We start from the raw sequence: 13,977 nt of genomic DNA, 5'->3' as shown, positions 1-13,977 counted from the left end.
GATACTAATGAGGCAGAATCTTTGCAGAGACTTAACATGTGTAAAAATGTCTAAATAATAAAGTATAAGAAAATATATTGCATTGCGCTGCAGCCTTTTTTTTAAGCATAATTTAGTCAACACTGCAGCATCATTTTGTCCCCCATTGCTGCATAATTCCAGTGGCTCCAGTGCAGGTAGCACATGTTAAAAGTGCTTGTGAATGAAGCAGAGAGACGGTGACGTTTGCAGAATTAGTTTGGTGTGCGTGCAAATCCTTCATTGCCGATCCTTGGTGAGTTGTATCTACTACTGCTGAAACAAGGCCAATGGAGGTACCAATGGGTGAGGCGGACTGGCCTCGATGGCAGGACTGGCTTTAGTGCTGGTGGCGCCCTGTGCAACAATGTTTGTTGGTGCCCTCAATGATCACCTATGCCTCGGACTCCCTCACTACCACCCTTTCACAGTCCCCCTCAAGTCTCCATAACCACACTCTTTCTCAGATGCATTTAATTTGATTTACAGCTCCACTCATACCAGTGTACGTGTCAGAGCACTTTACATCACACACACTACACAGAGATCACACACACTACACAGAGAATCATTTATACATGTGTAAATCACTGTATAGTAAATGTTACATAAGACAAAGGACTACAAGGTGTAGAAGCCACATGACAACCATACTAGTAGGCAGTAAAGTTTAATAGCTCACTGTTCTATGTTAGGATTTTAACTAATAAACTGCAAGTAACAAAAGGATCTCTCTGACAAAAGCAGTAAACTATTGACCTAGTTAACATTATGTGCACTTTGTGATCTGCATGGTACATGTTCTTTGCAGCAGGCACATTAACCCTCTGTGCTACCTTTCCCAGAGTCAACCCTTCCACTAGACAAAACTCCAATCTCTCTCTAGGAAGAACATTAATCACCAAAGTTATCATGACATTTTTATTGTTGCTGAAAATTGCTGGAGGCCAAGAAGGAGGCAGCAAGTTAAAAAAAAAAAACATAATATACTTGCAAACACTACGCATCTACCTGAAATAGGTACCCAGTGTGGTCACACCGTACGCACAGCCCTAACGTGCTCAAGGTTCATGTGACCTCAGTGACAGAGTCACAGTGACAGGATCACTGTTGCTCTGGGGTGTTCTGCTACGAAGGCCGGTCTGCAAGACTGGAGATGAACTTCAGTATGGATTGTGGTGGACAGGCCTTCAAGGTTAACCCACAATTGACACTACTAGGGTGCACCTGCTTGTGCTAAGACATCAGGCCTTCTAAGTTCTAGTGGGGCCTTCAAAGGTCTAGCATGGGAAGGATGTATGACGTTACAACGCATACTTTTACCACGCATGCCTTTACAACGCGGTATTTACAACGAAAACCTTTACAACGCATAGTGCTTTGGGGTGTTGGATAGTGAATAGTTTAATTTACTATTCCAACTCCAGTCCCCGTGGACACTAGGGAAGGTGTTGGATAGTAAGAAAACAAGTTACTTACCTGTAACTTTGGTTCCCCAGTATTGGTAACTTTCATAGATTCCCATGCTTTGTATCATTCCCAGTCGTCGGAATGGGAGCATCTGTAAATAAAAAATACCTTGGTAGTAAGCACAAAGTGAAAAAATAGGCCTAGGCCTCAACTCATTTTGTAGCTTATCCACCTCTTTTTGTAAAAGAGACCAAATTCTTGCAGTAGCCAATCAGAGCAGCCTAACCCCATAGAACCTTCCTGAGAGAGCCCCAGAGCCTCAGATTTTCATAGCCGTCGTGAACAGCAACATCATTGGATAATAAGGCTGAGCTTTCCCAGGGGAGGAGGGTGGGCGCATGGGAATCTATGAAAGTTACCAATACTGGGGAACCAATGTTACAGGTAAGTAACTTGTTTTCTTGCCCCAGTATTGGAACTTTCATAGATTCCCATGCTTTGTATCAGAATAGCTAGCAGTAAAGAGAAAAGCATATTTTGTAATATGTGTACTTGTAAATGTCATACGTAATCCTGATAAGAAAACAGATACACATTTGCATCACAAAGCAGAACAATCACAAGTAATACAAAATATGCAAACAGGAAGGCGGGATAGAAAGGAAAGCTCACCGACTTATTGGAAAAGGTTCCTCAAAACCGCCTGGCCCACTGCTGCATCCTCTTTCACAGAAGAATCCAAGCAGTAGTGGCGAGTGAAGGTGTGGACACTGCTCCATGTCGCCGTTCTACATATGTCCTTGATCGGGACACCTGAGAATAGTGCCACCGATGAAGCCATTGATCTCGTAGAATGAGCACGAACTGCTCGCTGAAGTGGTTTCCCCGCTTCTTGATGGCGAAAGTGTATTGCACTAGCTATCCAGCGGGAAATGCAGGGTTTAGAAATTGGACAACCCTTTCGTGGAGCACTGAATGAAACAAAAAGCTGGGAAGATTTTCTGAACAGTCTTGTGCGCTTCAAGTAGAACTTGAGACATCTGTGAATGTCCAAAGAATGCAAAGCCCTCTCTGCTGGCGTGGAGGGCCGCGGAAAGAAGGATTTTAAGACCACCGGCTCATTCAGATGAAATTCTGAGGGTACCTTCGGAATAAATTTAGGATTTGTTCGTAGGATGAGAACATCATTCTTGAATTGTAGAAAAGGTTCCTCAATTGTGAAAGCCTGGAGCTCACTAACTCTTCTAGCCGATGTCAGGGCCAAGAGAAGAGCCAGTTTCCATGAGACAAACTTCGTGTCAGCTCTATGAATAGGCTCAAATGGGGCCTTCATTAGATGTGACAGGACCAAATTAAGATGCCAGGCTGGTGGTGGAGGCTGGACTGGTGGAAAAACCCTGAACAAACCCTTCAGGAATTGTTTAATGATCCTCGCAGACAAAAGGGAAGGACCTGATGATGATCGTCTAAATCTTGAAATGGCCGCTAGATGTACCTTTACAGAAGAAGGAGCCAATCCAGATTTCGCAAGAGAAAGGATGTAAGGCAAGAGTTGGTGCGGTGCAGAAGTATATGGATGTAGACCTTCTCTCCGACACCAAAGGCAGATTCTCTTCCACTTTGCCCGATAGGTTTTATTCGTACTAGGCGCACGGGCCTGGGCCAAAATGTCTTTACAATCTCCTGAAAGATTTAAACCCTGGAACTCTCTGAACTCAGGAGCCACGCTGTCAATTGTAGTGACTTCAGGTCTGGATGCAGAACCTGTCCATGAGCCATTGTTAACAGTGATGGAACAGGAAGCAGGAGAATCGGTTGATCTTGGGAGAGGAGAAGAAGTTCTGTGTACCAAAACTGCCTGGGCCATGCTGGTGCAATCAGAATCGATCTGCACGGTTCCACCTTGAGCTTGCGGATCAGTCTTGGGATCAGCGGAATAGGAGGAAAGGCGTAAACAAATGCTGCGTACCAGGCAATCAAAAGTGCATTCCCCAAGGATCCCCGATGGTGAACCCTGCTTGCGTAGGACTGGCATTTGGTGTTTTGGGGAGTCGCAAACAGATCGATGGTTGGGGTCCCTCAACGTGAAAACAGTTCGTTCAGAATGGTCTGATCCAGTTCCCATTCGTGGCCGATAGTCTTTTGGCGACTCAAAGCGTCCGCTGTGGCATTGAGTGTGCCCGCCAGATGTTCTGCTGAAAGGGTGATATTGTGTTGGATCACCCAATTCCAAAGCCTCTGTGCTTCCTTCGAAAGGGTGCAAGATCTCGTCCCGCCCTGCTTGTTTATGTAGTGCATGGCTGTGGTGTTGTCTGTACGAACCAGCACTGAACGGTTGCGGATCCTTGGAAGGAAAGCCTGCAAGGCTAGACGAATGGCCATAAGTTCCAGCAGATTGATGTGGAACTTGACTTGGACTGAGCTCCAATGACCACTGACTTTCAGTTCTTGGAGGACCGCTCTCCATCCCTCCATGGAAGCATCTGTTGTCAATACCATGGGAGATGGTGGAAGTTGGAATGGCAAACCTACTGAAAGATTGTCTTTTAGCAACCACCAGCTGCCTGCCTTCCGCATCTCCGGAGTGATTACTATCTTGTCGTCGAAGGAGCCCGACACCTGACGCCATTGTTTGTCCAACTGTTCCTGCAGTGGACGCATTCGCAGCCTGCAGTGTGGTATCAATGGTATGCAGGATGATATTGATCCGAGAAGCGATTTGTATTTGCGAACTGACAGAAACTTCCGTGTCTCTAGAAGGCGAGCTGAGAGAATCAGCTTGGTTTGGCGCTCTTCTGAAGGATAAGCCAGGCAGCATTCCGTGTCTAGGATCGCACCCAAAAACTTCGCTGTCTTGGAGGGGCGCAAAATCGATTTTTCCCTGTTGAGCCGAAGACCTAGCTGCTCGAACAGTTGACTGCAGCTCGAAACTGCCCCGGACGCCTCTTGGAACGAAGGAGCCTTTACCAGCCAATCGTCCAGATATGGGAAGACTTCGAAAGACTGCCTTCTGAGAAAGGCTGCCACAGGAGCCAGTACCTTTGGCCAAAAGGCAGTACTTTGAATTGAAAATGGCTCTTGCCCACTGTAAATCGAAGATATTGCCTGTGAGCTGGATGAATGGGTACATGGAAGTAAGCATCTTTCCAAATATAGGGTTGCCATTTAGTCCCCTGGATTGAGAAGGCGGAGGATGTCCTGAAGAGTGACCATCCTGAAGGACAACTTGATGAGATAAGTGTTGAGCTGCCGTAGATCTAAGATCGGACGCCACTTGTCCTTCGTCTTCCGAACCTGGAAGAACCTGGAATAGAACCCTTTCCCCTTTTGGGAGAGAGGTACAGGTTCTATTGCCCCCTTAGTGAAGAGTTGGTGGGCCTAGAGATGAAGGAGTTTCAGATGTTTGGGTGTAATGGCATCTGGAGCTCTCGTTGGAGGAAGATCTTGGAACTCCAACGTGTGTCCTTCCTTGATGATGTTAAGGACCCACTGGTCTGCTGTTATGACCATCCAGTTGTTGAGGCAATGGGCAATCCTGCCCACCACTGGTGTTAACGAGGGTACAGGAACAGTAGAAAGAGCCACCTGGCCGCTATTGTCTCTTGGTATTATCTCTCCTCTGCTGCCCCGGTCGTCCTCTCGGCGGCTGGCGAGAGAAAGCACCCCTCTGTGAATACTGGGGTTTGTATGTCTGGCCAGGTTGGGAGTTGGAAGAGTAGCGGTGCTGATTGCCGCCTCTATAGGATGAGAATCCTCTTCCTCTTTCTCCTATAAAGGGCACCTTGCGGTATTGTAAAGTTCCTAAGAACTTGGCCGTATCTGTATCTTTCTTTATGCCCTGTAGGGCGCCATCCACGTGTTTGCCAAATAACATCTCCCCATCGTAAGGCAGATCCAGAATTTTATTTTGTACCTCCTGTCGCAACCACGTGGCTCGCAACCAACCCTGGCGTCTCAAAACTGCTGAGCCGGCTAGCGCTCGGAAGGCCGTAGTTGCTATATCCATAGCGCAGTCGATTACCTCAGAAGAGGTTCGCTCCCCTTCCAGTAAGATCTTTCTGACCTCGTCTTTAGATGCATCCTGAAGTTCTTCCACAAACGGGGAGAGGTCACACCACATCTGGCGATCGTATCTCCCCAGAATCGCCAAAGCATTAGCCACCCTAACGAGGAGGCTGGCCATTGTGGAGAATCTTTTTCCAACATTGTCCAGACGCCTGCCCTCTTTATCCGGTGGCGTCGTTAGCGGCGTGGATGGGTTCTTAGACTTACTCTGTGCGGCCTGGGAGATAACCAAATCCGGTTTTGGTTGACCTAGTAGACATGCCGGGCTGCCCTCCGGCGCCTTATATTTTTTCTCCAGTCTAGGGAGCACTGGGAGGACCGTGGCCGGATTCTGCATAGATTTTAAGCCTTCAGACCAAACATGTTTAATGATGGGGATTGAACGTACTGACTTTCGGAATGGTTCTTTGAAGTCATACAAAAACATTCAGACTGAACTGTGGTAACTGGAAGACCAAATCTCTTGGATGCTCGTTCCATTAAGTTGTGAAAAACCTCCAATATCTGCTGGAGGAGAGATTGCGGTATCAGGCCCTGTGACGTCTGGATCTCGAAGGCCATCCTGATTCCAGTCCATATTCTGATCTTGGTCAGGGTCCACTTGCTGATCTACATCAGATGAGGCATTATCATTATCCGTATCGTCCCGAATGGGCACCACCTCTTGTGGATGTTCTACAGGCTCTGGGTCACGCCCTCTTGAAGGCAAAGAGTGTTCTGCCAATGGTTGAGATAACTGAGGCGGAGGTGTAGGAGGGCGTACTTGTTGAACCTCCTGTGGAGTAGGAAATCGCCTCCGGTAGTCCTGCAACATTAATTGTAAATCAGAGATGAGAGTGGATGGCATCGCTACCATATCCTGCTGAGACTGACGTGGAGGTTTCTGCAAAGGAACCTGCATGTGAGGCCTCTCCTGTTGGTCATAATAGTGTTATGGAACATAGTGTTGTTGCTCCATCTCACATTCCTCAGAACGGACATCCTGTAATTTGACTTGTAAGTCAGATGGGCTATAAGCCGGCACGTAATCGCTATAAGCCTCTTCTTCAGAGTCCTCATCCAGCAATAGGGTAGGAGGCAACCGTGTAACTCGCCGTGGAGATGTAATTTCTGGTGTTATTTGTCTTTTTCTGTGAGAAATTGCAAGTTTCCCAGTCATCGACGACGTCGTCGACGGAATCGTCGTCGACGGTTGAAGCTTCAAAGACTTTCGTCGACGGAGGCGCCGACGAAGAAACTGCGCTCGTCGTCGAAGTCTGAATCCTCGACGGGGAGATGGTCATCGTCGACAATGGCTGGATCGTCAACGGAACCGTCGACAAACTCGTCGTCAGCATCATGGTCACAGGTGTCGTCGACGTTGTCCTAGTCGTCGACGCGACTCTCGTCGTCATAGTCGTCGACGTGGAAAAAGTAATTTTCGTCGATGACGAACAGGCATCAGGCGTCTTAAACATAGTCGACGGCGCAGGTGCCGTCGTTGTAGCCATCGTCGACAAGCCCGTCGACGAGGCCAATTTTAAAGACAAGTCTTTCTTGACAAAAATCGTCGACGTGCTTGTGGTTTTCACCGTCGACGAACGCTGTTTCTTGTCTGAAACAATCTCCTGAGGCGCAGTAGAAGGCTTTTTCACCCTCTATCCTTGTCAGAGGGTGGTGAAGTCACAGGGACGATCTTTTTAGCCTTTTTTGAAGGTTGCGACTCCTTAGGCTGTCCCTGCCTCTCCTTTTCACCGCGGTGAGGAGATTTTAGGGAAGCAGGCCTATCAGACCTATCAGCGGTCCCAGGCAAGGCCTTCACATGGGGCTCATCAGATGTAGTAGGGGGAGACATACCCCTCTTCTTCGATTTTCTAGATGACACCATCGAAGAGGAGCCCTCACTGTCTGAAGACAGAACTTCCTTGCGGTCCTTCATTTTTTGTAGCCAAGTCATGAGGCATCCCTCTCTGTCCCTCAAGTTCTTGGTGGAGAAGGTTCTGCAAATCTTGCATTCAGTGGCCTTATGATCCTGATATAAGCAGTATATGCAGTCTTCATGTTTGTCTTCAACAAACAACCTCTTTTTTGAGCAAGTAGCACAGGCTCTAAAAGTGCTTTCTTCTCTTTGTCAGACATGACGAAAAACAGGCAAAAAGTTGTAGAAAATACTTAGAAGTGAAGAAAATTGAGCAGAGCTCAATGGAGACTCCCTAGCACAACGTGCGGTAGAAAATCTGAGGCTCTGATGCTCTCTTAGGAAGGTTCTATTGGGTGAGGCTGCTCTGATTGGCTACTGCAATAATTTGGTCTCTTTTACAAAAAGAGGTGGATAAGCTACAAAATGAGATGAGGCCTAGGCCTATTTTTTCACTTTGTGCTTACTACTAAAGGTATTTTTTATTTACCGAGGCTCCCATTCCGACGACGGGGAACGATACAAAGCATCGGAATCTATGAATGTGCCAATACTGGGGCAAATTAAACTTATTCCCTATCCTAGAGCGCCCCCCAGTGCAATGCGTTGTAATGGTTTTCGTTGTAAATACCGCATTGTAAAGGCACTGCGTTGTAAAAGTTGCATCGTAAAGCATGTTTCCCGCATGGGAATATGCTCCCTCAGTAGAGTGGTCTGGTGGACTGGTCATGAAGGCTGAACCCGGTTCCCCAGTTACAAATTCGACAGCTCTGGCCATAGTGCCACATCCTCTCCCCCACTGAACACCATACTGCCTCACTGAGAGAAACTCGCACTGCCTTCAGCTACAACCTAATTGTGCCCGCTACAAACACTTGAACGTGGCTCAATTAAAATTATGCACTTGACAAGAGTAATATGCTGCCTAAAAAAAAAAAAAAGTAAAAGCAAACACTCATAGGGAATGCAAGATTAAGTAAAGCATGTGAAATGTAAGCAGAAACAACATGGTTACCTTAATGATCTCTCACTCACTATTCAGAAATCAGCAAGTGGTTTTACCTGAAATGTTAAGGACATGACTACAGGGCCCTGAAGGGAACCGTTTCAATATCCATTGCTTATATCCTCACAAAACGTAAGCAGTATGGTTTAAAAAGACCACATCCATAAACACAGAGCCATGGTACACATTTTGTTTTCTAATCCACCCATCAACCAGGTATTACAATACATCCAGGAATGGTCACTTCCCCACCTGGGGACAACAATGCTGTTCAAAGAAAGATGGGAAAATTAAAGTAGCGCTTCACTGCAAAGTCTGTAAAGTGAGGCTGATGTGTTTGGATGAGAATAAAACCAATCTGGAAACTTTGAAACCACTTTGTCTTGCTTTATTTAGTTATGTATTTATTTTTCATATTTAAAACATTTTATTCCTCTCCATCTCGAGGCTGCACTTTGGAATTTACAAATGTCAGAAAAATTGCATTTCCTGCAAGATCCATTTCACAGGGAAGCACCTAAATGAAAGAAGGAAAGAGAGGTTGTGAACCGTTTCTTCAAGTCACGGTTTTCAGTAAGTGAGGAGCAAGACATTAAGAGAGCGAATAATAAGAAGAGATGGGAGGGGGCAGCTGCCAGCACAGAAAAGAAGAGGACATTGTCTGTGTTTTCTCTGGGTAGTAAGGAAAAGACAGAGTCCTTTTCCTTCTCTGCCCGTCCCCGAATGTCCACGAAAACAAGTCGAGCCTTATCTGAATGCCTTTGCTATTTCTGCCATCCTGGGACACAGTTTTGAAAAGAAAAAGTAGGGGAACGGAATCTTTTTAATAAAAGAAGTAGGGGCACGCCGTACCCTTCCGATCCCACCAACTTCGACCACTGTGCAACACACTGGCTCTTCTACTTTATCAGCAATTTGAAGTTACCAAATAAACTACACCTACAAGGTCATAACCAAGCCTAGAAATATTTAACAGAGTCGACCCTTGCTCTGATCGCGCCCTTTGCAGGTGAATAAAACTAGGCAGCACGGAGCTCCTTTGTCGGCCGCTGGCCAGTTCCTGGCTGATTAGATCAGAGCAGTGAATGACCTCTGAACACAAAGACGCACACCTGCCCCAACTTATGCGATTCACACACATGCCCCTTTACTGCTTCATGCTGGTACCCAATTGTTGGAGGGGGTCATGATGTGAGGTGGTACATGATGAAAGGGAAATGAGTGATCAAGGAAGAGGGCTGGTGAAATCAGTGCTGTTAAATAGGGGGATCCCACTGGATTCCATTTCCGGCAATTATTTCTGGAAAAATAGCTGAATTTGTCCTGGAGTGTCAATTGGGGGGTTACGTCCGAACGGGTGGCCAAGTAGGACGTGGTTAAAGTTTAAGAAAAAAAGAGACGGGGCTACCAATTGTAGTTGCTGCCACTTATTTCAGCACACTAACAGGCCATACATTTAGTCTTTGGGCCCGATTTATCATTTCTCCATGATTTACACTTTTACAAACATTTTTTTTTGTAAAATGTCAATTTTGTCTGAGACATTCAAAGATACATAGCTCAAAAAATCTAATATACATTAAACATACACTTGTAGAAGTGAAGAAAATGGGGAACAACAAAAACATGAATTTAGTGCATTACAATCAGTTGTGAGAAATTACACCAGCATGTCTTGACACATTACTTAAAACAATGAGCACTCTCTTAAGGCCCTTTAATTAGCTTGTTAAGGAGAGATGCTCCACATGGGGGAGAAAATAAATATATGTGGGGATAAGGTCCCTCTCCAGAATCCGTAAATAATTCTGGAGACATTCTGGAGGCATTTTCTGACACCGGGACATAATTCAGCAGCGCCTACACATTGTCTGTTTTAGGTTTGAAGCAGCCAGCTGCAGGCAGCAAGGGGGCTTTCGCATTTTCGCTCCCAGTTGGGCCAAAAAAAAACAAAGGCCCGATTTAAAAGGTCATCCACTCTTCTTTTGTTCACCCAGTCTGGGAGCCATCTGGTGCCGAACACCTAGATGCAAATACAATGGAAGGAAACAAAGGTACACAGCTTATCACTTCACAAGTACTTTAAAGAAACTTGGACGGGGAGGCAAGACAGCCGCCGGGGACCTATAAATTCCAGTCCAAGCCCCCTTATCAGTAAACAAGGAGGAGGCATTCCCCTCCCCCAGGGGAAAAGAAAAGTGCAACAAGGTTGGCGTGAAAACACAGAGCCAATGGGGGCCCAGGTAATGTTTGAAAACCTCCGTATGGGGGTGGGTGGGGGACACCACTGCACCATGCCTGGGGGCAGGGGGATTAAAAGGACAGTGCTGCCTCTAAAGAAGGTAGATTTGTGGAACAGTGGCATACGGGACCACTTTCGGCGGACCTTACATAAACAATTAAAGGCAGCATTGTGATGGCCTATCAGTGGCAAAACAAATTTCATGATTGGAGTCACATGGCCGCCCGGAAGCATTTGATGTTGACATTGTGGAGGGCGATATAAGTGTGCTTCGCTCCCCATGCTCCCCTGCTACCAAGGACATCAAAGGAAACAGTGACTCGGGCACTGATCCTTTCTAGAGTAGACTATGGCAATGGGCTGTATCTGGCCCTTCCTGACTACACTCTTAAAAAATTGCAGGTGGTCCGGAATGCAGCGGCTAGGCTGGTGCTCAACATTCCTACTAGAAAGAGCATCAAGCATCATCTGCATGCGCTGCACTGGCTACCGGTTATGAAAAGAGTTAAGTTCAAGGCCCTGGTCATAGCACATTGTGCTTTGTATGCTGGAGGACATACATACCTCAGGAAGCGCTTTGCTTTCTACACGCCTGCCAGACATTTGAGATCGTCATCTCAGCTGCTTGCACAGGTTCCTCGTGCCTTCAAAGAATGAGGGGCAGATCCCATGCCATGAGGGCAGCCACGGCTTGAAATTCCTTGCCCTTTTCGTTACGCTGCATCCAGGAGCTGGGGCAATTTAAGAAACAGCCCAAAACTTTTCTGTTTTAATTTCTTCTTAACTGACACCTCTTTGGCTCGAGCCGGGACACTCGCAGGAGCAGCTGCGCATGTTATAAAAACCCCATAACATAACATAACATTTCAGCTGTGATTTATAAATCTCTAGTCCTTCTACTCTGTGTGATCTCGTAACACACACAAAATTACCATGGAGCCCGAAACTGTAGAGTCTTGGGCCCTAGGCCCCCATGCAGATGTAATCAAGATACAGCATTACAGTAACTGCCCCCAGGGCACATGTGCCCTACCCCTTTTCTTAGTAGGGTCACCTGACCAGTGAGGCCTGGGATGGGTGGGTGTAGGGTGTATGTACAACACATTTCTGGAACACTAGAACATATGCAGCAAGGAACTCCATCCCTCTCAAACTTTATTGAAAAGGAGATGAACAAGTCCAACCTGCAAGAAAGAACAAAAACAGTACTACTGAGTCTCTTCAGGCCATCTGCATTACAGTACTGTATCTCACGACCACCTGTCTATGAGGTTTAAGTCCTCCTCTGCGATGTCGTTTGGACCTGCCTGGTCTCACGGTGTTTACATAGTTCACTCTTGGCGGTGCATCAGGAGCGGTGATGGAGTTCACTACAGATATCTCTTTGAAGGCACCCAGGCTCCATGGATGGCAAACCTGCAAAGACTGAGGACAACATTGATGGATCGGAGTCTTCCTTGAAGGCTTTGATGCTTTCCAGTGCCCACTGGTGGAGCCGCTTCAGACTTCTCTCTCGTGCCAGCACTTTTACACGTGGAAATTTCCTTGAGGCCCTTTTTCCTGGACTGCCACAGGACTGTGTGGACAGGGCTGGACTGGCCGTAGCGAGCACAGGCAATCCCCCGGTTCACCACACGGGTGGGGGCCGGTTTTCGGCCCCTGGGGGCCAATTTTGTCACAGGGCCTTTTTTGCAGCATAGCTGCAAAATCGGCCCTGTAACAAAATCAGCCGAAAACCGGACCTGGCACAGAGCTCGACTGCACTTAACCAACTCAAGAAAAATACCCTGGCTCGCCTATGTACAGAAATTTTTAACCTCCCTGGATCTAGCTGATATGTTTACTAACCCCACAACGTGCCAAACGATTTCCAAAAAAGACCTTAAAGCTCGCTGTTTAGGCTTACTTACAGACAGACGTTCCTATCTTGAAGGTAACAAACAATCGATTGCTAACCACAACCTCTTACTACATGATGACGGCATCCCATCCTATCTTTCTCCCTTCATCACCCCCTATACGAGAATGCTGCTGACAAGGATGAGGACAGACTGCTTCTTCCGCCTACTAACACTTCCCACTGTAAACGATTGGTCGGTTACACCGGCGGTCTGTCCTTGTGACAATGTCTCCAAACAATCCAACATTCACGTTATTTTATTCTGTAAATTCTATGACTGGGGTAGAAGGAAACATCTTCTTCCGCTCCTCAAATTGTGGGGCTTAAGACAGTGCCGGCCAGCCTTACTTAAGCTATATATGCTTGAAGATGAACTTACAATCAATGCAGCTAGTAGCTTTTTGAAATTTGCAGTAAGGTGCAGAGCATCAATGAATTAACTGTCTTGTGTTCCCCACCAGTCAAAAAAAACTTTACATGATTCTATATAAACCTAAACTTTTAACTTGTTTTTAATACGTAGCATGTCTTTTGATCGTATTTCATAGTCATTTTATATTGTATTATATGTGCTTTTATGGTTTTCTCTGTAAAAATCGAATAAAGCTTTATTTGACTTTGAAAAAAAAAAAAAAAAAAAAAAAAAAGAAAGATGAGGCGGGAGGCAAGATGGCGACCGTGTGAGACGGTCGGGAAGCAGCTCGTGTGAGGAGGAGCGCTATGGAGGACTAAGATCCCGTATTTTCCCCACAAAATCGGAATTTGGTTAAACGAAGTGAAGCACGAGTCTCCTACAACGCTAGGCAGAGGAGAGCGGGTGAAAAAGAAATATTTTCAGAGCGAGCGCGGCTGGATGAAACTGACTTGTAGTCTGCCGCTGAAGCGGCTGCTCCTGGAGATCGCTCAGCTGACACGGTGGCTCAGAGGCGGAGCTGTCATCCGACCACAAGCGGAGGCTGCGGAGTTCGCGGAGCTGGTATTCAGCTTGGAAGCCTCGCGGAGTTTGGTTTGGAAACGGCGAACTCGGCAGAGAAGGAAGCTCTACGAGAAACAAGGGAAGGCGGTTTCAAACCTCCCGTGTGGCGGAAAGGAGCAGACAAGGAGCGCTCTGGAGGGCGTCGGAGCTCTGCAGATTGAGACAGAGATTGCCGAAAACGGTGATTCCCCAACCGGTAAGGAGACATTTGGGCCAGAGGAGAGGCGGAGGGCAATCATGGCTCCTAAGCCGAGTGCCAGCGCGAAGGCGGCTGCTAGGAGGAAGGCAGCAGCGGAGCTAGCGGAGGCATTGGACATTGATGGCGGTAAGGGGAAAAAACAAGGTTCCCCTCAAGTTAAAAAACCAGTACAGCAGGGTGCCAGTAAGGGAAACCCGGATAATTCGGGTACTATCCCAATATCGGATATCTTTCAAAAGGTGAATAAGTCCAAGGACATAAAAG

The 13,977-nt window shown here is 46.7% G+C and overlaps 1 protein-coding gene across 1 annotated transcript in view; it reads right to left on the bottom strand.

Annotated features, from left to right (window-relative positions):
- CIMIP4 (ciliary microtubule inner protein 4) overlaps positions 1-13,977 on the bottom strand; it is a 331,753-nt gene that overhangs the window by 75,174 nt on the left and 242,602 nt on the right. The gene's annotated exons all lie outside the window — the stretch shown is intronic.

Source organism: Lissotriton vulgaris, chromosome 1_1, assembly GCF_964263255.1.
Source record: "Lissotriton vulgaris chromosome 1_1, aLisVul1.2, whole genome shotgun sequence".
NCBI lineage: Eukaryota > Metazoa > Chordata > Amphibia > Caudata > Salamandridae > Lissotriton > Lissotriton vulgaris.
This window is presented reverse-complemented; position numbering and strand designations above follow the sequence as displayed.